The sequence below is a fragment of the Cryptomeria japonica genome, chromosome 10 (genome assembly GCF_030272615.1).
Source record: "Cryptomeria japonica chromosome 10, Sugi_1.0, whole genome shotgun sequence".
Taxonomy (NCBI): domain Eukaryota; kingdom Viridiplantae; phylum Streptophyta; class Pinopsida; order Cupressales; family Cupressaceae; genus Cryptomeria; species Cryptomeria japonica.
In genome coordinates this window covers 883318162-883342827 of record NC_081414.1, presented here as the reverse complement: position 1 = coordinate 883342827, position 24666 = coordinate 883318162, and positions in this window count along the sequence as shown.

Sequence of the window (24666 nt, the reverse complement as noted above, 5' to 3'; positions counted from 1 at the left end):
CATTTCTCAAAATTTGGTCACTCTACCTAAACTATCAAACTATGAGCCTCAGGTCAAACCGACATGGTGGAGAGATACTGAACACTGTGAATTCCATCAAGGAAGAGGACATAAGACAAGTAATTGTCATCGATTGAAAGATCTCATTCAGGATCTTATTGATCGAGGAGAAATCGAAATAGAAGAACATGACCCAAAAACAACAAATAATGATCATCTAATGTTCAAAAATCCACTTCCATCACATGATCAAAGGGGTCCTTCCACTTCCAGGTGAGGCACTGATACCACTGATTATATACAGGTTGCGTATAATTACACTGTAAATCACCTATATGATGCCAGTGAACAAGTTGCCACTATAACCTTCAAAAATCCCAACTCAAATTGCAATGTTGTTACACGTCATGGCAAGGTCACCATAAAGGCAGCTCCACAAGGCACCACCTCCATCCCAAAGCAGTACAATCTTGTGGAACAATTAGATAAAACGCCTGCGCTTATATCCATTTTAGAGCTTTTGTGCCTATCGCCATCTCATAAAACTATCTTGGATCAAGCACTCCAAGAGGTGTCAATCCCTACAAATCTGAATACAAACCAATTTCAAGCCATGGTTGGAAATCTAAAGTCCTCATCTTGTCTCACTTTTTCTGAAAGTGACAACTCTTCCTTCTAGCAACCTCATAATTCTTCGCTACACATTGAAGGCTTTATCAATCAACATAGGATCAAGCGAGTCTTAATAGATAATGGAGCGGGCTTGAACATTTGTACACTATAGTTGGTCATAGCATTGGGATATGGGGTAGAATCAGTGGATCCTCGTAAGAAGATCACAATCAAAGCCTATGACAATGTAGAGCGTTCATCAAAAGGAGTTGTGGTACTACCAATCCGAGTAGGTCCCGTGGTAAAGCACATCATCTATCAGGTTCTGGACCTTCCTCTGCCATACAATCTATTATTAGAAAGACCTTGGATACATGCCATGCAAGCCGTTCCATCTACCTACCATCAATGTATCAAGTTCCCACATAACGGTGTAGAGATCACAATCCTAGGTGATGCAAATCCCTTCGCATACTGCCATAATATCAGCCATCAACCAGAGATTATTGTTCCTAATAATAGAGAAGCCATTTCCTCCATATCATATATAAGTCCAGCCTCTCTTGCCAGTTCAAACACCACTATACCCAAGCAAGAAAAGCTTAAGATGAAAGTAGCAGAGGAAGGTCCTGGGGAATACAACTTAAGTCAACTCTTTTGCGTGGGACAGATGCCCACTTCTCCTAGAACACATGGTAAACCACAGTAGTTATTCCAGCAACCACTGATCACGCCAACATGTGCTTTGACACCTTTCATCCTTGGAAAGAGTCAAGAGGAAGAAACCCAAGATGAGGAACTAGCGGAAATGGATCTATAAAGATCCCCTCACCACTGATATCCCGCCAGTTAAACTTCCTACGAATCAGTATGGCAAAGGTCTCCTCATTATGCAATGAATGGGATATGATGGTCAGAGTGCTTTGGGATATTGAAAACAAGGATGACATGAACCTCTGCTACCAGAATTAAAGCCCAAAGGTAATACAGGCCTAGGTTTTGAGAAAGAAATCTTTCCTAAACTTAGATTCAAAGGAAAACCCAACAAACCATTATGTCAGCCTACTGCAAAAAGGACACCTTTCATCATTAAAGCAGCCTCAAGCACCATCCCGACTGCCCCATCGAGGCTCACAACCCCAACACAACCATCTACAATACCAATCATCCCACCAATCAAACCAGTAATCCCATTCACAGCAGCCATTACATCCATAGTACCATTAGCAGCAGCAACTGTATCAGAACCCATAGTAGCATCTATGGTACTAGCAGTTCCCGTAGAAGCCACTGAGTCAACGCTGCCGATACTTCCTGTGCCAGATTCTTTTATCCCCATTAAACATCCTATAGCACCAATCACTACAAAGGTACATCAACCAATCACACCTACAGTGTTTAACTCAAAGGACATCCCAGTATGGTATAGTAATCGAATGCTGGAAAGTGACTCAGAGACCAACTCACATGAATGGGAATTTGATTCTGTGCAGCTTAATACTTCAGATGAGGAAGACACATCACCACCTCCGCCACGCAAAGACATCCCTGTTTATGGAGAAGCACAGATAAAGACCACTTGGGTACCTGAGCTGGAAACATCTTCCACAGACCCTACGTCTCATCCTATGCCTGATTCTGACAGGGAGAGTACCATCAATGACCTTCACCATAACGTCTTAACCCTCACTGATACATCTAACACACTGAACCTAATCGATGACATAATGCCCATTATTCACCCTGAACTCATTGAATGGAACCAACCAAATCCCCCATGTCTTGACTTCTTCCAAAATGATGAGGCTATCATAGACTTTTTGGAATTAAGGGATAATCTACCAAGCAGGGATCACAAAGCTGGATTCGCCATTGAACTTAATAGCGCAACATACTTCGAGGCAGATGCCAAACCTTTCAGCTGCAAAAATATAACAATAAAACATGGATCTTCCAGTGAAAACCACAATGGCACTGTTTGATCCCATAAAAGTAAAAAGAAAGAGTGTATCCAATGGTGAAAACCTCTCTAAGGCACCTGAGGATGAAGGGTTTGACATTCTCCCTGCTAATGCACAACAGGAACGATCAACGATTCTCATTGAGGAAACCAAAGAATACAATGTGGGTACTCCTGAAAATCTTCATATCATACATCTGGCATCTCTTCTCACTCTAGAGGAACAGCCTAAATTTATAGAGTTCTTCCAGAAGCGTCAAATCAACTTTGCATGGTCATATGCAGACATGCCTGGGCTTGATCCTAATTTAGTCATGCATCACCTCACAGTAGCAGAAGGAGCCAAACCTGTCAAGCAGAAGCTTCGTAAGATGCATCCTCAAATTGCAGTACTAGTCAAAACAGAACTCAAAAAACTCCTAGATGTTGGATTCATTAGACCAATTGATTATGCAGAATGGATCTCCAACATTGTGCCTGTCGGCAAGCCAAAAGGGGGCATCCGCATTTGTACTAACTTCAGAGATCTAAACAAGGCATGTCTTAAGGATGACTTCCCCCTACCAAATATTGACATCATAGTGGATCTGACAGCGGGACATGCCATGCTTTCACTCATGGATGGCTTTTCAGGATACAATCAAATAAAGATCACACCAGATGACCAACATAAGCCAGCCTTCACATGTCCATGGGGCACATATTGCTGGAATGTAATGCCCTTCGGTCTAAAGAATGCAAGAGCAACCTATCAAAGAGCAATGACCACCATCTTCTATGACATGATGCATACTATGATGGAAGATTATGTTGATGACTTACTAGCAAAATCACTCACCAGAGAAGGGCATCTCCACATCTTGGATAAAATCTTTGATAGACTGGAACAATACCATGTTCGACTCAACCCAAAGAAATGTGTCTTTGGAGTGACCTCTGAGAAGCTTCTAGGATACATTGTCTCAAGCAAAGGTATTGAGGTCGACCCAGCAAAGGTAAAAGCAATCATGGACATGCCACCTCCAAAGAATATCAGTTAGCTAAGGACATTACAAGGGCGGCTTCAATCCATCCGAAGATTCATTGCACAATTGGCTGATAAGTGTCACCCATTCACACACCTACTACACAAGAACATCCGCTTTCAGTGGGATGCCAAATGCCAACAAGCATTTCAGACGCTTAAAGACTATCTCATGAATCCACCATTGCTGATGCCACCAAATTCAAGTAGACCGTTGTTACTCTTATCTCAGTAACAAGTACGGCATTGGGTGTACTACTGGCACAGCATAATATAGAAGGAAAAGAGTGTGTTGTTTACTACATCTCTTGCACACTGGTTGGCTATGAACTCAATTACACACCTATTGAGTGAGCTTGCCTAGTAGTAATCTTAGCAGCCACTAAACTGCGGCACTATCTGTTAACACATAAAGTGCAACTCATTGCAAAGATTGATCCACTCAAGTATTTACTTAGCAAAGCAGCATTGACAGGCCACTTGGCCAAATGGGTGATGATTCTAAGTGAATTTGACATTGAGTACGTAGACCGTAAAGCTATCAAAGGTCAAGTTATTGCAGATCAGTTGGTCGATGCACCTCTCACAGGCGATCATCCTCTCATTTCCAATTTTTCAGATGAAGAGATATTCATGATCACAACAACACAACCATGGAAACTATACTTTGATGGTTCATACACTAGGCACGGCTCGAGGGCAGGCATTTTGTTTATCACACCTCAAGGTGACAGCATCCCGAAGTCTTATAGGCTCACATTTCCATGCACCAACAACATAGCGGAGTATGAGGCCTTGATCACAGGACTCCAGTTAGCCGTACAATGGAAATTACAAGAACTGCAAGTATATGGCGACTCACAACTAGTCATTCGACAAGCAACTGATGAATATCAGACCAAGGATGATAAACTCATGCCATATAAACAAATGGTGGACAATCTAAAGACATCATTTACTACTATCACTTTTGAGAAAATACCAAGAGATCAAAATTGAGCTGCTGACGCTATGGCTACCATCGCATCTCTCCTAGATCTTCTATAGAATTCAACACGCTATGACTTCTTGGTAGAATAGCTTTGGATTCTTGCTTATGATATCCCCGAGTCCGAAATGATATGTCGCCTTGTCAGTTTTGAATCCCCATGGTATAGTGAATTCTACACCTATCTCCACGATCACACCCTTCCTCCCAACCAATCGAATAACCAACGTAAAACCTTTATTCGCTAAACTGCTCGATATACCATTATTGCCAAAACCCTATACCGACGCGATCTTGATGGTACTCTCCTTCGATGTCTGGAACAAGATGAGATAACAAAGGCTTTGGAAGAGGTACATGAAGGAATTTGCGGGACTCACTCAAGTGGTCCGTCACTAGCCAAGAAACTCATGCAAGCTAGATATTATTGGCCATCTATGGAAAAGGATTCCTACTACTTTGTCAGAAAATGCAAGAAATGTCAAGTTCATGGTGACTTGATACATGCACCGGCCCAGGAACTGCAACCAATCACAACACCATGGCCTTTTTGTCAGTGGGGCCTTGACCTTGTGGGTAAGATTCATCCCTCTTCATCCAACGGCCATAAATTCATTATTACCACCACCAAATACTTCACAAAGTGGCTCGAAGCTGTTCCACTTACCCAAGTCACCAGCAAGCAGATCGCCTCATTCATCCTCAACTACATCATCTGCCGGTATGGTGTGCCCATGTCCATCATCACAGATAATGGTCTTCCTTTCAAAAATCAGGATGTCCGTGAACTTTGTGAGAAATTTCATATCCAACACCGCTTTTCCACTCCCTATTACCCACAAGGCAATGGTCAGGCTGAAGCATCCAATAAAAACATATTAAGGATCCTCAAGAACACAGTCAATGATGCCAGCCGTGATTGACACATTCAACTAAATCCAGCGCTATGGGCATATCGAACTAGCATTCGAACCCCTACAGGTGTAACTCCTTATTCATTGGTCTATGGTGCAGAAGCTATCTTGCCTATTGAGGTCGAGATACCATCATTACAGATTTCCTTACACAATCTCATCGATGATGAAGCCTATAGAGTATCCCATCTTCAGGACTTAGAGTTACTTGATGAGAAACGACAAGCTACATACAATCACCTCAAAGCCTATCAGCAGTGCATGAGTAGAAGCTACAATCACCGAGTTAGATCTCATACATTTGAGGTAGGTGATCTTGTTCTCCGAGAGAATCCTCGCAACCAACCAAACAAAGAACATCAAGGAAAGTTTGAATCAAACTGGCTAGGCCCATATGTTGTCACTGCTGTATTCGAGTCTGGGGCATATTAGTTGGCTACATCAGAAGGAGAACCGCTTGCAGATCCAATCAACAGCATGCACCTCAAACGGTTTTATACCTAAGCTATACAGAGCATCAGGCTCCCCTGCATACTAGAAAATACCAAAAACATTCAGAAAATGTCCTGAAGAAATACAAAAACATTCAAAAAAGCAAAGAAAAATCATGCATCCAAATGGTGAACAACCACTCCGGTGGCACCTTGGGTAAGTGCGATGGTGAAAACCTGGCAAATAGGCGCCACTCGTAAAGACAATGGCTCCAGTAATCTTTCAAGCTCGTTGCGATCACATTCATACATGCATCCACCCATCCATCCAAACCATGGCTTGTTATTTGATCTATAATCAGAGATAGTACTTCATACATCTTGCATCCCACTTTTTCATAGTCATGTCTACACTTGGGGGCAATACCCTTAAAATCTAGATGATGGAAGTGGATCCTACATTACTGGTGATTCATTGGCAAAAACATTCAAAAATATCTCACAAAAATCCAAAAACATTCAAAATGTCTCACAAAATCCAAAAACATTCAAAATGTCTCACAAAATCCTAAAACATTCAAAATGTCTCACAAAAACCAAAAACATTCAAAATTGTTCCACAAAATCCAAAAACATCGAAAAACCATCAAAAAACACATAAAAACATGACAACACATTGTACATACTCATTCGCGCAGATACAAAACAAACATTGACATAATACTCACACGATGACCATTTACCAATCGACCACACAATCAACATCCAACAAATCGGAAACTGTCTTTAAACAAGGATGCATCCTTCCTTACCAAAACAAAGACAAAAATGATGTTTTCTTTGACAAGAAAATTATGTTAAGCTATCAAATACTTGGTTGATTTGTGAGTACAATCATTTGTTTATCTATATCGGGATCTTTCAGCATTGTTTTGTATCATTTGCGCATTATTTCCGATGAAGTTCTGGGGCATGTACTAATGGTGTCTACGTGGGAAGTTCACCAGGCTACGTGATCTTATGCAAAATGCAGTCATAGATCATTACGGCTTGCTGACTACAGCGTATACCTCGACCATATGGACATGAACCATTACCAAGGATCCTTATTCTTTATTCTTTATGTATATACTGTTTGTTTGTAGGTACAATGCTCATTCTTTGGTTCCTCCTCATCCAAATTGGATAAAGGTTTTTATCTCTTAGTATGGTATGCACTTGTCTCAGGATATGATCAGCCTAAGATCAAGGAGGATGATCCAAGTCATGCATGAATGGAGATAATCCTTATCTGTTCCGCAAGCAATACTCTAGTCAACTTAACCCTTATATCAAGTCATTTGTATTAACTTGCTATATAAAATCCATGAAAGGAATACTCAGGTCATCTTGAATCATTATGTCAAGATGCTTGTATTCTCTTCCAACATTTTAAAGCTCAATGATGAAAATGGAGCACTATGGATCATCATTTCATCTCATTTGTTTATATCTTGCATTCTGTTGCATATCACCCATCCATTCATTCATTCATGTGTAGGCTTTTATATGCAAAAGTGACCATTAAAGCTGGTCTTGGATACAATCATGACCAAGTACTTTGATACATCATCAATGCATCATGCAAAGTCTCAAAAACCTTGCATTCCTCATAATCATATCATCTTCATACTTAGGTGCATCTTGCATTAAGTCCATTCATGTCATTTTTACCTTAATATTGCATATAGTTCATCATTTTGGACATTAGTTTTCATTAATCATTGGCATCATTGCATCAATCATAAAAATTAGATTCATTTGTGGGATCAAATTGTCTTTGATTGTTATAAATCATTTACTATGCATTAATTTATTATCAATTATCCATTATCATTTATTATTGCATCGATTCATTAGTGAAAAAGTGCATTCATTTGTCCATTTATTAAAGTATCTTATTATGTTCATTTTAGGATTCATTTCACATTACATTCATTATCCTCTTTTTAATTGCATTAAGGTGCAATTATTAAAACCATAAGTTATAGTATCATCACATTATCATATTTAAGCATTTATAATCATCAACCCATTTGTTTCCAAACATTGGTTCATACCATTATATATATCCATTATACATATACATTCATTTAGGCATTATCATATAAACATTTGTACTTTACATTTTGTTTATCCATATTACATTCATCTAAAAACATCTAGATGCATATCCATACATAAAATCATTCATTCAACCATTGCATTAACATTATCTCATCATTATCATTCCATAGGAAACACCAAAATCCTATTCATAAATCATAAGCATACATCATCATCATGGCATAACATACATCAAGCATTATATCAAAAATCAAAACAAATCATACATATATAAACTTGCATTCATATGTCAATCTCTCACATCATAAATCATCATAAAAACATGCATATAAGAAACATCTCATCAAATGCATACATATACACAAATCCATCTAAGCAATAACTCATCATCCTGCATAAACATCCATACATAATCAGCTGCATATCATCAAAATATGGGATCTCCTCATATATATCATCTCATATATCAGAGTACAATGAAGTCTACAAAATCAGCTACCAAGAGCCATCCAAGATACAGTCCATAAATAAACAATGATACAATACATTTATGAAAAAATGCTCTCCCAAATGCCACTCTGGCCAGATGTTGTACCACCACCACCATCGCCACCTGCTCTCCCACTGGTGCCTGCACCACCTGATCCATCTCTCCATGGAGGCCTCATCGAACCCCCACTCCCTCCTGCATCCCCTAATCTCTCCCTCCATAGAGGACCCATCACACCCCCACTGCACTATCTCTCTCCTGCAGCTCAGCCAATCTCTCCACTGCACTATCTCTCTCCCGCAGCACCACTGCCAGCTCTGACTCCCGTGCAAATAGCTGCACATCCCTAGCTGCCACTTCCACCTCCAACTCCTCTATCTGGGTCTGCAAGCGTACTATCATGTGATCCCACAGATCTCCAGTGGCTCCCTCCCCGATGTCCATAGCCACCTCACCTGTACCACCCTCTCCAGTAGTCCCCTCCCCTCTATCCATCAGGATCTCCCTCTCCATCCCTCTCCCACTCAACTGAACTCCTCCCTACATCAAAGGTCCCTGTGATATCTGTAGAGGCAGTCCACCTCTCCCTCTCCGCTGACTCCGCATCCCCAACCCACCACCTCCACCACCTCCTCCTCCTCCATCTCCTCCACCTGCCCTGGGTCCTCGACCTCCTACCCTCCTCCATCTCCGTCCCCTCTCATCCTCAAAATCTGGGATCGGCTCTACTGGATCCGATATCCGTAGGATCGGGTGTGCCACCTGGTACTGAGTATACTCATTTGTCACACCTGCATCAACGACCCTCGGTCGTATGTCCCATGGTCTCACCTACAATGTCCAGAACTTTGCCAGTGTCTGATCATATGGTAGCACTGGACCCCATGCATACCTCTCCCGAATAACCCGAGCATACTCTCCTGATCCATTGGGCAGTCCCTGCTGCCGTCCAAACTGCCTCATCACTCTCTCAGGCACCTGTCTCTCCACATGGTATGAGGCCCTCCCAATGAGGAATCGAGTCATAAACACATAAGGCAGTGCCTCTGCATCATCATCCCATGGCTCACACTCCAAGTATGGCCGCCATGCCTCTGCGTCATCGTCTAATGCCCGCCGCCACCACTCTAACTTCCCCAAGTGGGGCTGACTCATCATACCGCTATACATAAACATATACTGTTGGTCTACTGCGCGAAATCTAAGACTCACTGGTTGAGTCACTGGTAGTTGCTCCCAAGCCCAAATATGTAGCAGTGTCATGCCCACAGCTAAGGAACCCCTCTCCTGATAAACCACCTCATGGAGCTCCTGGTATAGGTGCGCCAGTATGCACAGCCCCCACGCAAATCGAGTCCCCTCGGTAACCATCATCTCGATCACCTGCCCCCATCCCACAGCCAACCCATGTGATCACCTGTCTGGACAGAGCAGTCCTCCCACAATACCTAATAAAACTGCTGGAAGAGGCTCATATAATGCCACTATCTCCTCCCACGCAATGGAGCCATCATCAATGAAAACGTCCTCATCGAAAATCCTCTGAACTGCAAGGGTCCCCCAGGATCTGTTGTATGTGACCAGCTCCCCCCGAATCGGAATCCGCAGGATGCACCACACATCCTCCAGGGTCACTGTCATCTCCCCTTGTGCCAGATGGAAAGTGCACGTCTCACTGTGCCACCGCTTGGCTAACGCTATGATCAAACTATGATTCATCTGAATCACGGGCATGTGCATCACCTCATATAGTCCCGTCATCGCAATACAGTCTATCTCTGTCTATGTCAATCGATCCCGCAACCCCTGTGTCGCAGGATGGTGTTCATGTAACTGCAACACGCCTAGCTCCTCCTGCACATGGACATTCATCAATCACCATCAGTTGTTTTGTTTTCAAACTTTTTTAAGTTTAAACCTAGACTATCATCAGATACTTTGATCAAGTATCTTCGGGTCTCAATAGGTAAGCAATCATGGCCACCTAGACTTCAACGGGCATTTATCTTAACAAATGACCTAAGTCTCATCAGGCTGCTATGCTTCAAAACAACTCCCACTTCACCTCGCTATCCACCCATCATTGGCATTGGGAGATTTTCTTCATCCAAAACTGGGGCATCTCTTTATCCTAAGGCAAAAGCGCTATTTTACCAACAAAAGCGCTAATTTTCCAACAATAGTGCTACAACCCTAACAAAAGCGCTCAATTAGCTATCCCATCGCGCGCAAACTACAAATGTGCTAAAACCACTATATAGTAGTGCTAATACAGATCAATAGCGCTCAATCCAGCCCTCAATAGCGCTTATTCATCAATAGCACCTAAACTTACATGCAATAGCGCTACAACCAAACCAAAGCGCTCAAACAATGGGGCAATAGCACCATTTTGGCACAGTAGCGCTAATTCATGGAGTAAAAGCGTCAAAACCCTAGTTCCAATGCTCTTGCTCCGATCCGACTTGGACCCATCTAAAAACATATCAAAAGTGCATAAAAATTAAAATTTCAAATTTGCGTACTGCTGGTCCGTAGTCGTTTGGGCGCTGGAACCGTCGGACTCGCTCAAATCTATGCTCTGCAATCGGTATCGGCATCCTAACTGCTGCTCGCTCCTCCAAATGTCCCTATCAAAGCTCTGGTTTCACACTAGTCGCGGTCACAAATGATCTTGTTTTCACCCCTTTCACCCCATTTATACCCTTCGCCATCACCATAACTTCCCCCCGCTCACCGCCGTGGTCCCCGTGAACTTCCCGAGCCTCCCATTTCTCCATTTTTCCTCCGATTTCTTCTATTTTTCACCCGTATGGCTAACTTCTTCTCTTCTACCACCTTGCCCATTTTCATTCTTTTTCGAGAGATCGCTCGATTTTTCAAAAAATTTCAACCCATCTCTTGAGGGGGCATACCACCCATTAAATTTACATTTTATGGGGCATTTTCTCACACCAGTTTTTCTTTCTTTGAAACGACGTGATAAACCGCACCGTCTCAAAGAGGGGCAAATGTAGTCACAAAAATCTGTCCAACTTAATTAAATAAATATTCGCTATTTATTTGATTAAAAATCTACTAGTCATCAGTTAATTAAATTAATATTTAATTAATTCATTAAAATCAAATTCCAATCAATTAAATAAATAAAATCAATTTATTTAATTAAATCCCCCTATTCCCCTTTTAAATAAATTAAATAAAAATATTTATTTAAATCATTATTCCCCCCCCACTTGCATTTTCCTACAAATGCAACTTGCACACATTTTATTGGAATAAATGAATTAATTTATTTTTAATAAAATCCTATTTTCCCTCACCCACCAAATCCACTTGGAAAAATCTAATCCCCTTCTAGATTCTTCTAACCCCTTCCTAATTAGCCTAATCCATCTCCTAATTATTGTCACATTCCTAAGCAAAATGAAGTCACTTCTCAAAGACTCCAAAGTCTTTGAAGAGCATTTAATGATTTGTGTGTTTAACAAATTAACCCCCAAAGTCTTCCAAGACCATTTATGGCTCTTACATAACCATTTATGGTTATTTCAAACTTGTCTCCCTAAACATTTATTGTTTTGACCATATTCATCCATTTCACATTTGCACAAGAATTTATCCATTGAATAAAAGTTTTATTCTTTGAATAAAGAGTTTATTCATTCAACTAACCTTGACTTTAACTCCCAAGGTCATATCAAGCATTTAATGCTTATTCCCTCTCCTCTCAACCTATCTCACATTGACACTTGTCATTCTGGGATTGGGTTGAAAGCCCTCACATGGATTTGAAATCTTTCAATCCTGACCCTTGTTGAGATTACTCAATCTCAACCATCCATTGCTCCATTTTCCCTATAAATAGAGCCCATTTCTTCATAATCCAGATCCTAAAAACTTGTATGCATTTAACCTATAGGCATTTTAAGAGAGCATTTTAGCATAATCAACTAATATCTTGTCATTTTGGATAAAATAAATCATTTTTAGTATCAATAGCATAGTATTAGTTTTTCATTTCACATTTGGAGTACAATACTACAATCTCAATCCTCCATAAGCATCCATAGTGCAAAAAGCTGCTGAGAGCTACACTATTTTGGAACTTGGAGAGGAGAGGAACAAAGGAGAAAGAGTTAAGAGCATGTTAAGAGGTATTTGGAGATGTCTCATCATATTTGCTTCTTTAGTTAAATATGCTTTCATGTTTTTAGTGTCTCTCTTGATATGTCTGTTTAGATTAGTTTTTGATTGACTAACACTAACGATTTTCTGGTTTTCTTGTGTGTTGTTTATCTTAGACTAACCTTGTCCATTTTGCAGGGCATCACTATATATTCATCTATCTCAAACTATTTATTTTTCTCTTCCATATCTATATATTCCTCTCCCCTCTCTCTCTGTCTCTCTCATATCTCTCTTCTTCTCTCCATTTTCCTCTCCCCATTCCCCGTCTCTATCTTTGACTCCATCAATATCTTCATCTTATTCTCTATCTCTATATATATTGCTTTGCCCATCTCTCTCTCACTCTTACCCCTTTATATATACATATTTCTAGCCCTATCTCAACCTCTCTCTCATGCTCACCCATTGCAAACATAACATGAGCTTGTTGTTAATAAAAAAGTTGATTATCTTCTCAATTCAAAGGTTTCATTTATGTTATGATTGAGTCCTTGTAAGTGGATGCATATTTGATTTTAAGCTATCACCTCTCAATTAAGTCCTTTGTTGTACAAACAACATGATGGCCACAAATTGACCTCATGAACTACATGCCAATTGACATTCCACACCTCTTTAGCATACCCATTACACACCAAAATGCAATTGCTAGTTTATATTATTTTATTAAAATAAGAATTGTAGTTAGTATTGCATAAATATAATTATTCTAATATAATTTTAAAATAACAATGGTTCAAAATTATAATGATTAAAAATTAAAACAAATTACAATTCAAAATTATAATAATTAAAATTTAGAACAAATATTTTTATTACAATTCAAAATTATAATAATTAAAATTTAGAACAAATATTTTTATTACAATACTATGACGATAAGTACTCGCCACTATGTGGCACTTGTTTGTACTTGTCATTAGGCTATTACTATTGCATTCACTTAAGCCTAATTAATTGATTTTTTGCACCAATCAAAAGTGATTATTATTTTTATTTTCAAAATAAACATGATTTTATAAAGTTGAGATTTATATTTTTCAAAATAGAAATTATTTATCTGCAATATGATTGGAAGAAAAAATTTGGTGTTATAATCTTGAGAAAATTTAGAGGAATTATAGATTTTATAAGATTTTTTTAGATTTCTTTATATTTAAAAAATAAATGTTTTCATTTCAACTATTACACAACAAATATTTCTATTAAACAAAAGCCCAAGTATGTATTTTTTTTATAATTCTCAATCGAAGCAGTATTTTTAGCTTTTTTCTTGGAGCTAAGAACAAGTCAAGTAGACTCAAACCCAAGACCTCCTATTTAGGAGACTCTCAGCAAACCGTTGCGTTGTGGGGTCATCCCTCACAAATATGTATTTTTTATAATTATAAATTTATTTTGTATATTTTTTTTGGAGATCATTGTACTTTTTATTAATATTTTTTGAAAATCATAATTTTCTTTTTAATCATTTTAATATATACTATATTATTTTATAATATTTAATCATAAATTTAAATGTTTATTCATTTAGTCATTAAAAAATACCTATTTTCACTTTATTAGTTATATTATATAATTGCATAATTATTAACAGTTATTGAATTAAGATCAGTTATAATTAATATTACATAACTACAATTTAAATAATATATAATCTTAAACTAATAAGTAATAATTAAGTTTAAGATTTATTTTGGGGTTCACTCCGTAGCGTGATGATTGTCATGAGCCTTGTTGATAGGGCAGTCCCTTGTCTGAATCTCGTCCTCGACAACTTTCGACGGTTGCAGGTTCTCTTGTTCTAATGGTGGTGTGTGGTCTTTCGATCAACAACAAATGATGGTGCTGTTTATATTGTTTGTTTGGTGTTGACTTAGCGAGTGCTATTCGAATGGTTTTGATGCACTGCAAAAAGGATGTTAGGAACACAAGATTCAAACGTTAGTGTTGTTAGTATCAATAAAAAATGAAATAAAAATGAAACACAATCCTAAGCATGCATATCAAGAGAGATATTAAATAGATTGTAGAAAGCACACAAAAATGGAGGAAAGACACTAGAACCCTCCCAAACGCTCTCCAAAATGTTCATAGTTGCTCCTCCCTTGTTTCTCTCCTCTCCAAGTTCCACATGAGTGTAGCCCTCAACTTTTTGCACTACTATGGATGTCCTATGGAGATTCAAGATTCTAAAAAATGACTAATTATGTAAATGCAAGCTAAATATGAGAAAGCATCTACTTAATCTATGTTAATTTTATCCAAAATAACAAAGAAAAGTGCTCCTAGATGCTCTCTCAAATTTGGTATAAGTTTGATACATACAAAATTTATGGATCTGGATTAAGAAGGAATGGGCTCTATTTATAAGAAAAATGGAGAAATGGATGGTTGAGATTGAGTAATCTTAGCAAGGTCCAAGATTGATGGGTTTATGATCCATGTGAGGGTTTTCAACCCAATCACAGGATGACCAATGTCAACATGAGATGGCTTGAGAGTATAGGGAAGAAGCATTAAATGCTTGAAATGACTTGAAGGTTACCTTGGGGGGTAAGGTTAGGCTTGAGTTAATGAATAAAGCTTTTATCCAATGAATAATGCTTTTATCCAATGGACAAACTCTTGTGCAAGAGTTAGTGGGGATAACCATGGTCAAAGCAATAAATGCTTGAAGAGACCCATGAGTTAAATGAGGGTTGAGTTAGAGGGAAAGTCTCTAACCATGTGGGTGAGTTGAGTTTAACCATTAATGGTTATGTAAGAGCCATAAATGGTTATGTAAGAACCATTAATGGTTTGGAAGACTTTGGGGGTTAACTTGTTGAAGACATAAAGCATTTAATGCTTTTCAAAGACTTTGGAGGCTTTGAAAAGTGACTCCGAGTTGCTTACGAATGTGATAATAATTAGTGAGGCTGATTAGGCTAATTTAGAATGGATTAGAAGAATCTAGAATGGGTTAGAAGAGTCTAGAATGGGTTAGAAGAGTCTAGTGGGTTTGGTGGGTGAGATAAAATAAGATTTTAATTAAAATAAAATTCATTTATTTCAACTAAATAGGTGCAACTTGCATTTGTAGGAGAATGCAAGTTGGGGGGTAGTTTAGGGATTTAAATAAATATTTTATTATTTATTTAAGTGAGGAAAGGGGGTTAAATTAAATAAATGTGTTTTATTCATTTAATTGATTTAGACTGTGGCTTAATGAATTAATTAAATAAATTGAATAATTTATTTAATTAATAGGAGAAGAGATTGGGGATGAAATTAATTAAATATTAATTTAATTAACTGATTATTGATGATTAAATAGTCAAATAAATAGTAAATATTTATTTAATTAAGTGGACAAATTTATGTGACTACATTAGCCCCTCTTTGAGATGGTGCAATTTATCACACCATTTCAAAGAAAGAAAACTAGGTATGAAGAAATATGACCATAAATATTAATTTAGTGGGTGGTATGCCCCCTCGAGAGATGGGCCAATTTTTTTTGAAAAATCAAGCGATCTCTCAAAAAAGAGAAAGAAGTTGGAGGGGGGTAGAATAGAAGAATTTAAAAATAATGGTGAAAGAATGGAAGAAAGCGGAGTGAATACAGAGAAAGGGCAAGCCAGTGAGTACCCTTAGGTCATGCAAGAGATACAGTGCAAAGGTAGTGTGTGCTTTTGATTAATGCTATACAATTGATCAAAATTGGTTGGATAATCTGGTGTAATCAATTAAATTGCCCCGGTTGAGTCAAAGCATGACAGTTGATGTCAGTTGTTCACTTGGACTAGATAAAGTCTGAGTAAGTGAAACAAAGTGACTTATTGTGACTTAAACAATTGATGTAATTGTCCAATGAAGTCAAGGTATTTGAAGCAAAATACTCGTTGAGACTTAGATAATTGATGTAATTGTTCATGTGATTGTGTTTGATGGATTGATCAATTGATAGTGTTTGCGATGTAGGTTGTTTGTGGTGAATCATAGAAGCCCTGTTGAGATTAGGTCATTTCATAAATGCCTATTGTAGTCTAGGTTTTCCATTATCGATTACTTGTTAAGACCCAAAGATACTTGATGAAAATGTATTTGTTGATAGTCTAGATGTGCATGAGTCGATGTACCTATGTAGACAGAGTAACTTGTTATGCTTATAGATGATCGAGGATGGGGCACACAGCCCCTCCTGTTAGAGATGGACTGTGATGAACGTGGCTTGATTGAGTTGGATGGGAAATGATGCAAGGTATGCAATTTATGATGATGACCTAGATAGGGAGGGTGAGGGGGGATTCAATATTAGATAGAAGGTATGGAGGACCTAGGACTCATTCCTATGCAAGAAGATTGAAAAAAAGAGATTATCCATTGGTATTACTATGTATGAATGATATGCAGCAATATGAATGTATGGATGGATGGAATGCAACGAAATGCAATATATATAGATGAGATGAAATGACAATCCATAGATTATTCATAGTGTTTTATTTTCATCATCGAGCATGGTACTATTGTTCTCGGCCTAGGTAGCAGGAACCAAGTTTGAGCATTTCACTTGTACACAAGCATCATAGATAAGGAAAAGTTACCCTTCATTCTGGTTCATATGCAAATGGTCAAGGTATACGATGTAATCAGTAAGTCATAGTGATCCATGATTGTATTTTTCCATAGGATCACGTAGCTTAGTGAACTTTCCATGTAGACACCATTAGTACATGCCCCATAACTTCATTAGATCAATCCACAGACAACAAACAAAGAAAAAGATATCAGGAGCCATCCCAGCTACTCTAATCACTTGTGGATATCTTGGAGTAGCGTAGGAACCTAATATAAATAAATAAATAATAAATTGACCAAGTACTTATTGGCTTAAACATAATTTTCTTGTCAAAGAAAATGTTATCATGTCTTTGTTTCATGAGGAAGATGCATCCTTGTGAAGATAGTTGTGTGTAGATGTTTTGATGGGTTAGTTGACTTGATAAGTGATGATTGTTTGAGTAGCTCAAAATGTTTGTTTGGTGTCTGTTGTGATGTGTATGTACAAAGAATATTATATGCGTTTGCAATGTTTTTTACTTTTGATGTTTTTGACATGTTTTTGGATTTTGTGAGTGTTTTTTAATGAATTTGGTATTTTATGAGCTTTTTACGAATGTTTTTGGTATTATTTCCAGCCAATTTTGAATAAGGAACTCAATGAATCACAAGTAATGTAGAATCCACTTCCATCTATAGGTTAAGAGCATTGCCCCCAGTTCATACGTCACTATGAAAGCGGGATGTAGGCAACATGAAGTACTAACCCTGACTACAGATCAATGACAAGCCATGGTGAAAATAATGGATGAATGGATGCAATGGATGTGATCGCAACAAGTCTGAAAGACAATGGAGCCATAGCCTTTACGAGTGGCGCCTATTTGCCAGGTTTTCACCATCGCACTTACCCAAGGTGCCACCGTAGTGGTTTTCACCGTTTGGATTTTTTTATTTTTTATTTTTTATTTTTTTTATTTTTTATTTTTTTAAAAGACATTTTTCTGAATATTTTTCATATTTTCTGATATATTGGAGGAGCCTGATGCTCTGCACATCTTATGTATGAAACCGTTTGAGGTGCATTTTTTTGATCGGATCTGCTAGTGGTTCTCCTTCTGAAGTTGCCAACTAATATGCCCCAGACCCAAATATAGTAGTGATAACATATGGACTCAGCCAGTTGGATTCAAACTTGCCCTGATGTTTTCTATTTAGTTGGTTACGAGGATTCTCCCTAGGAACAAGATCACCTGCCTCAAATGTACGAGGCTTAACCCGATGATTGTAGCTTTTGCTCATTCACTGTTGATAGGCTTTCAGGTGGTTGTATGCAGCTTGTCGCCTTTCATCAAGTAATTCCAAGTCTTGAAGATGGGAGACCCGGTATGCTTCATCATCTATCAGATTGTGCAAGGAAACCCGTAGAGATGGTATTTCAACCTCAATAGGTGGGATGGCTTGTGCTCCATAGACCAGTGAGTAGGGAGTTGCACCTGTAGGGGTTTGAATGCTAGTTCGATACGCCCATAGTGTTGGATTTAATTGAATGTGCCAATCCAACATCATCGATTGTCTTTTTGAGGATCCTCAATATATTCTTGTTTGATGCTTCAGCTTGACCATTGCCTTGTGGGTAATAGGGGGTGGAAAAATGATTTTGGATGTGAAACTTCTCACAGAGCTCACGGACATCCTGGTTTTTAAAAGGAAGCTCATTATCTATGATGATGGACATGGGTACACCATACCGGCAAATGATGTAATTAAAGATGAATAAGGCGATCTTCTTGTCGGTGACTTAGGTAAGTGGAATGACTTTGATCCATTTTGTGAAGTATTCGGTGGTGGTAACGATAAATTTATGACCATTAGATGAAGATGGATGGATTTTACCCACAAGGTCAAGTCCCCATCGATAAAAGGGTCATTGTGTTGTGATTGGTTGCAATTATTGTGCTGGTGCATGTCTCAGGTCTCCATGAACTTGGCATTTCTTGCATTTTTGACAAAATAGTAGGAGTATTTTTCCATGGTGGGCCAATAGTATCTAGAGCGCATGATTTTATTTGCAAGTGAAGGACCTCTTGAGTGAGCCCCACAAATTCCTTCATGTACCTCTTTCAAGGCCTTTGTTAGCTCATCTTGTTCCAAACATCGAAGTAGAGTACCATTGATGACTTTGCCTGTATAGGGTTTCAACAATGATGGTGTATCGAGTGGTTTGGCGAATGAAGGTATTTCATTTGTTATTTGATTGGTTGGGAGGAAGTGTGTGATCACAGAGGTAAGTGAAAAACTCACCGTACCATGGGGATTTAGAATCGAAAAGGGGACATATCATTTCAGTTTCAGGGATATAATATGTAGGGATCCAAATTTGTTCTACTAGGAACTCGTAGCATGTTGAAGTTTGCAGAAGATCCAGGAGAGATTCAATTGTAGCCATTGCATTGGCAGCTTGAGTCTGATCTCTGGGCACTTGCTCAAATGTGATAGATGTAAATGATTCTTTGTAACTATCCACCATCCTTTTATATAGTATGAGCTTATCATCCTTAGTTTGGTACTCATCGATGACTTCTCAGATGACTAGCTGAGAATCTCCATATACCTGTAGCTCTTTGAGATGCCATTGTATAGCCAATTTGAGCCTTGTGAGCAAGGCCTCATATTCTGCTATATTATTGGTGCATGAAAACATGAGCCTATATGATTTTGAGATGTTGTCACCTTGAGGTGTGATAAAAAGAATGCCTACCCCAGAGCCATGTCTAGTGTATGAGCCATCAAAATATAGCTTCCAAGGTTGTGTAGCTATGATCATGAAGATCTCTTCGTCTAGAAATTTAGAAACAAGAGGATGGTCACCTGTGAGGGGTGCATCAGCCAACCGAGCTGCAATAACTTGCCCCTTGATAGCCTTGTGGTCCACATACTCTATATCAAATTTATTCAAGATCATAACCCATTTGGCCAAGCGGCCTGTCAATGTTGCCTTGCTAATTAGGTACTTGAGTGGATCTATTTTGGCAATGAGTTGTACCTCGTGCTTTAACATGTAGTGCCTCAATTTGGTGGTCGCCAAGATAACTACTAGGCAAGCTCGCTCAATAGGTGTGTAATTGAGTTCATAGCCTACCAATGTGCGAGAGATATAGTATACATCACATTCTTTTCCTTCTGCATTGTGTTGTGCCAATAGTACTCCTAATTCTGTATTTGTAGTTGAAATATATAGCAATAGAGGTCTGCTTGGATCAGGTGGGATCAGCAACAACGTATTCATCAGGTAGTCTTTAAGCATTTGGAATGCTTGTTGGAACTTTGTATCCCATTGAAAACGAATATTCTTGTGTAATAGATGCATGAAGGGATCACACTTAACAACCAATTGTGCAATGAATCTTTGAATCGATTGTAGCCGCCCTTGTAGTGTCCTTATTTGACTAATGTTCTTGGGAGGTGGCAGTCCATGATTGCTTTGACTTTTGTCGAATCTACTTCAATGCCTTTGCTTGATATAATCTATCCTAGGAGCTTCCCTAAGGTTACTCCAAAGACACATTTCTTTGGATTAAGAGGGACATGATATTGTTGTAATTTGTCAAAGATTTGACCCAGTATTGCCAGATGACCCTCTCTTGTTAGCAATTAGCTAGTAAATCATCAACATAATCTTCCATTATGGTGTGCATCATATCATGAAAGATGGTAGTCATAGCTCTTTGATAGGTTTCCCCTGCATTCTTCAAACCAAAATGGCATCACATTCCAACAGTATGTTCCCCATGGGCATGTGAAAGCAGTTTTATGTTGATACTCTGGAGCAATCTTGATCTGGTTGTACCCTGAAAAGCCATCCATAAGAGAAAGCATTGCATGACCTGTTTTTAGATCAACAATCATGTTGATGTTTGGTAAGGGGAAGTCATATTTAGGGCATGCCTTGTTCAAATATCTGAATTTTGTACAGGTACGGATACCCCTATTAGGTTTGCCGACATGTACGATATTGGAGATCCAATCTGCATAATCGATTGGTCAGATGAAACCAACATACAAGAGATTTTTGAGTTCCCCTTTGACAAGAACAATAATCAGTGGGTGCATCTTTCTGAGCTTTTGTTTAATAGGTTTAGCTCCTTCTACCACAATTAGGTGATGCATGACCAAATCAGGATCTAAGCCAGGCATGTCTGCATAAGACCATGCAAAGTTGACTTGACGCTTCTGGAAGAATTCCACAAATTTTGGTTGTTCCTTTGGAGTTAATAGAGATGCCAAATGTATTTGGTGAGGAGTCTCAGGGGTCCCCACATTGAATTCTTTTGTTTCTTCAATTAGGATCATCGATCTCTCCTAATTTGTACTAGAGGGGAGGATGTCAAACCTTTCATCCGCAGGCGCCTCGGAGAGGTTTTCACCTTTGGATACTCTCTTTATTTTTACTTTTTGGGATCAACAAGTTCCACTGTGTGGTTTTCACTAGAGGATTCAAGTTTTATTGTGATGTTTTTGCAGCTAAAAGGTTTGGAATCCACCCCAAAGTATGTTGCATTGTTGAGTTCAATAGCAAACCCAACTTTATGATCCCTGCTTGGTATGTTATCCTGTATTTTTAAAAAGTTGATGAGCGCCTCATCATTTTGGAAATGATCAATACATGGGGGATTTGGCTGGTTCCAGTTGATGATTTCGGGGTGGATGATGAGCATGACCTCATCGATTAAGTTGAGTTTAGAGGAGGCGTAAATGAGGGTTAGTATAGATGAGTGAAGTTCATCAATGGTACTCTCCTTGTCAGATTTTGGTGTAGGATTTTATGTAGGGCCTATGGAAGTTTCTTCTTGCTCACAAACCCAAAAGGTTTTAATCCATGCCTCCATAAACTAGGATATCTTTACAAGGTGGTGGAGGTGATGTGTCTTCCTCATTTGAAGTATTTAGATTCGCTAAATCTCATTCCCACTCATGCGAATCAGTCTCTGAATCACTCTCTATCATCTGATTACTGTCTTTTGAATTGAAGAGTGTATTGGTCACGAGTTTGTTCAATTTTGGAGGTGGGATTGTTGGTGCTGCTAATGGGGTTATCAATGTTGTTGATGTTGCTGCTAGGAGTATTGGTGCTAGTGGTGCAGTTGGTGCTACTGATGCTACTGATGGGATTATCAGTTTGGTGGGTGTGGTTGGTACAGTTGCTGGGAGTATTGGTGTTGTTGGTGCTACTGATGCTACTGATGGGATTATCGATGTTGTTGATGTTGTTGATGATTTTGATGCTACTGATGGGATTATCGGTGTTGTTGGTATTGTTGATGGCTTTGACGCTATTGATGGGATTATAACTTTTGTTGGTGCAGTTGGTGTTGTTGGTGATGTGCATATAATCAAGGATGGCCTCCTTGGAGTAAGTGGCTGATACATGGGTTTGCTAGGTTTTCCTTTGAATTTAAACTTAGGAAGAGATTCCTTTTGAAAACCTACTCCAGTTTTATCTTTGGGTTTCAACTTCGGTTGTAAGGGCTCATGTCGTCCTTGTTTGCAATGTCCCAAAGCACTCTAGCCATCATAGCCCATTCTTTGCATGATAGTGAGGCCTTTGCCATATTTATCAGTGGGAAGCTTAACATTTGGGATTTTTGTGTTGATAGATCCATTCTACCAGGTCCTCATCCATGGTTTCCTCTCCCTGAATTTTACCAGGGATGAACTGTGCCAAAGTGCATGCTTGCTTGGCCGGTGGTGGTTGAAGCAACTTTTGAGGTTTGCCATGTGTAAAGCGGAAAATAATCGAACCCTAGTTGCTCTCCCCTCTTCCAACTCCAAGGAGAGAGAAGGGAGGTTGCTAGGGTTGATGGTTTTCACTTAGGGAGACTTTACATTCAAAAGAGGGGTTGAAACCCACAAGATCCAATCCCACACAATGCAAGATTGGATGCTAAATGCGTTTCAAGGGTTAAGACAGCAAGGCTACCCTCTTTTGTAAAGAATGTAGATAGAAAGATTAAGCTAGGAATGCATAGAAAGTGAGAAAGAATCGCTTATAAACTGAGATAGGGATATAGGATGAAGCTGCGGGCCTGGAATTAGTAGTAAAATGTCGATACGGCGCTGTCCTGCAAATTTGAGCAAAAGTTGACAGGACGATGGCGCCCAGCGTGCACACAGTCCTCCGAAAAATCCGCGAAACGAAGGGGGATCTGTTCGTCTCTACACAAGGATTCCAAATCTTCAATTTCAGCCACGTACCTGCAACCTACACACAGAAAAGCGAAGACGATTGGGGGGTTAGGGATTAGGGGTTTGCCTTTAGGTCAAACCCTGGTTTTGGAATTAACCAAGAAATGAGAAATGCTGTAAATGTAAATGATTGTAATGTAAAACAAGTACTAATACCTTGTTGTAAGGATGTTTGTATCCTTATGTGCGAAGGTATAGATGTTGTTGTTTGTTGTATGTTGTATGTTGTAGTATGTGATCTCCTCTTCAATGGTTGAATCCTTGTCTTGAATGCAACACTTAGCCTTGAATGGAGACTTGGAATGATCAATTGTTTGAAGGAATGTTTGAATGCTTGAATGCTTGAATGCTTGAATGTTTGAATATCGCTTTCGCCTTTTTTCCATCTATCCAAATGAGAGAGGAAGATGTAGTTTATATACTTGTCAATTAGGGCTAAAAGACTGATTTTCCTGACCTTAGGCCGACCAGGAAATGATAATTTCCAATTTGCAAACAAAAAGACCCGAAGCCCCATAGGAGACCGGGCCCAAAATAGGGCCAGGGACCAGGGTGCTGGGCGCTCTGGTCCCACCTCCCGGGACAGCAGGGTGCAAAGGAGGTTCAGGCCAGGGTGCTTGAAAAATGCAGTTTTTGGTGTCGTGGACAAGTTTCAGGGTCTCCATTCAGGTTCCGTGTTGCATCGCCATCGTGAAGACTAAAATGCAGTCGAAATTGCAAGTGTCGCAATTTTAGGACGCTACATTTAGCCCCCACTTTAGCGGGAGTATGTATGCTCATACTTCTGGTAAAGTACAAGGAAACAACATTGAAAGACTTTCACCACGTCAAGGAGGCAAGATACACCAAGCCCCCAGTGGACTAAGGATCTTACGACTTCGATTGACAAAGTAAAAGGGAAGATCACGAGGGAGAACCATGACTGTCAGTAGTAAGGTTCCCTCACTATGAGTCATGCAAAAGAAATATCAAAAAATTTCAAGGCAAAGCTAAGTTCGCCAAGAAATTCTCAAGTATCTTGAAAGGATAGACGGGGTGTATGCCCCCCTACGTTAAAGCGATCACACACGCCTCAACGGGGGTGATTGTTTTAACGTAGTGATACACATAAGAAATGAGAAAGGAAAGGAGCACGTTATCACAAAGATTTAGCCCC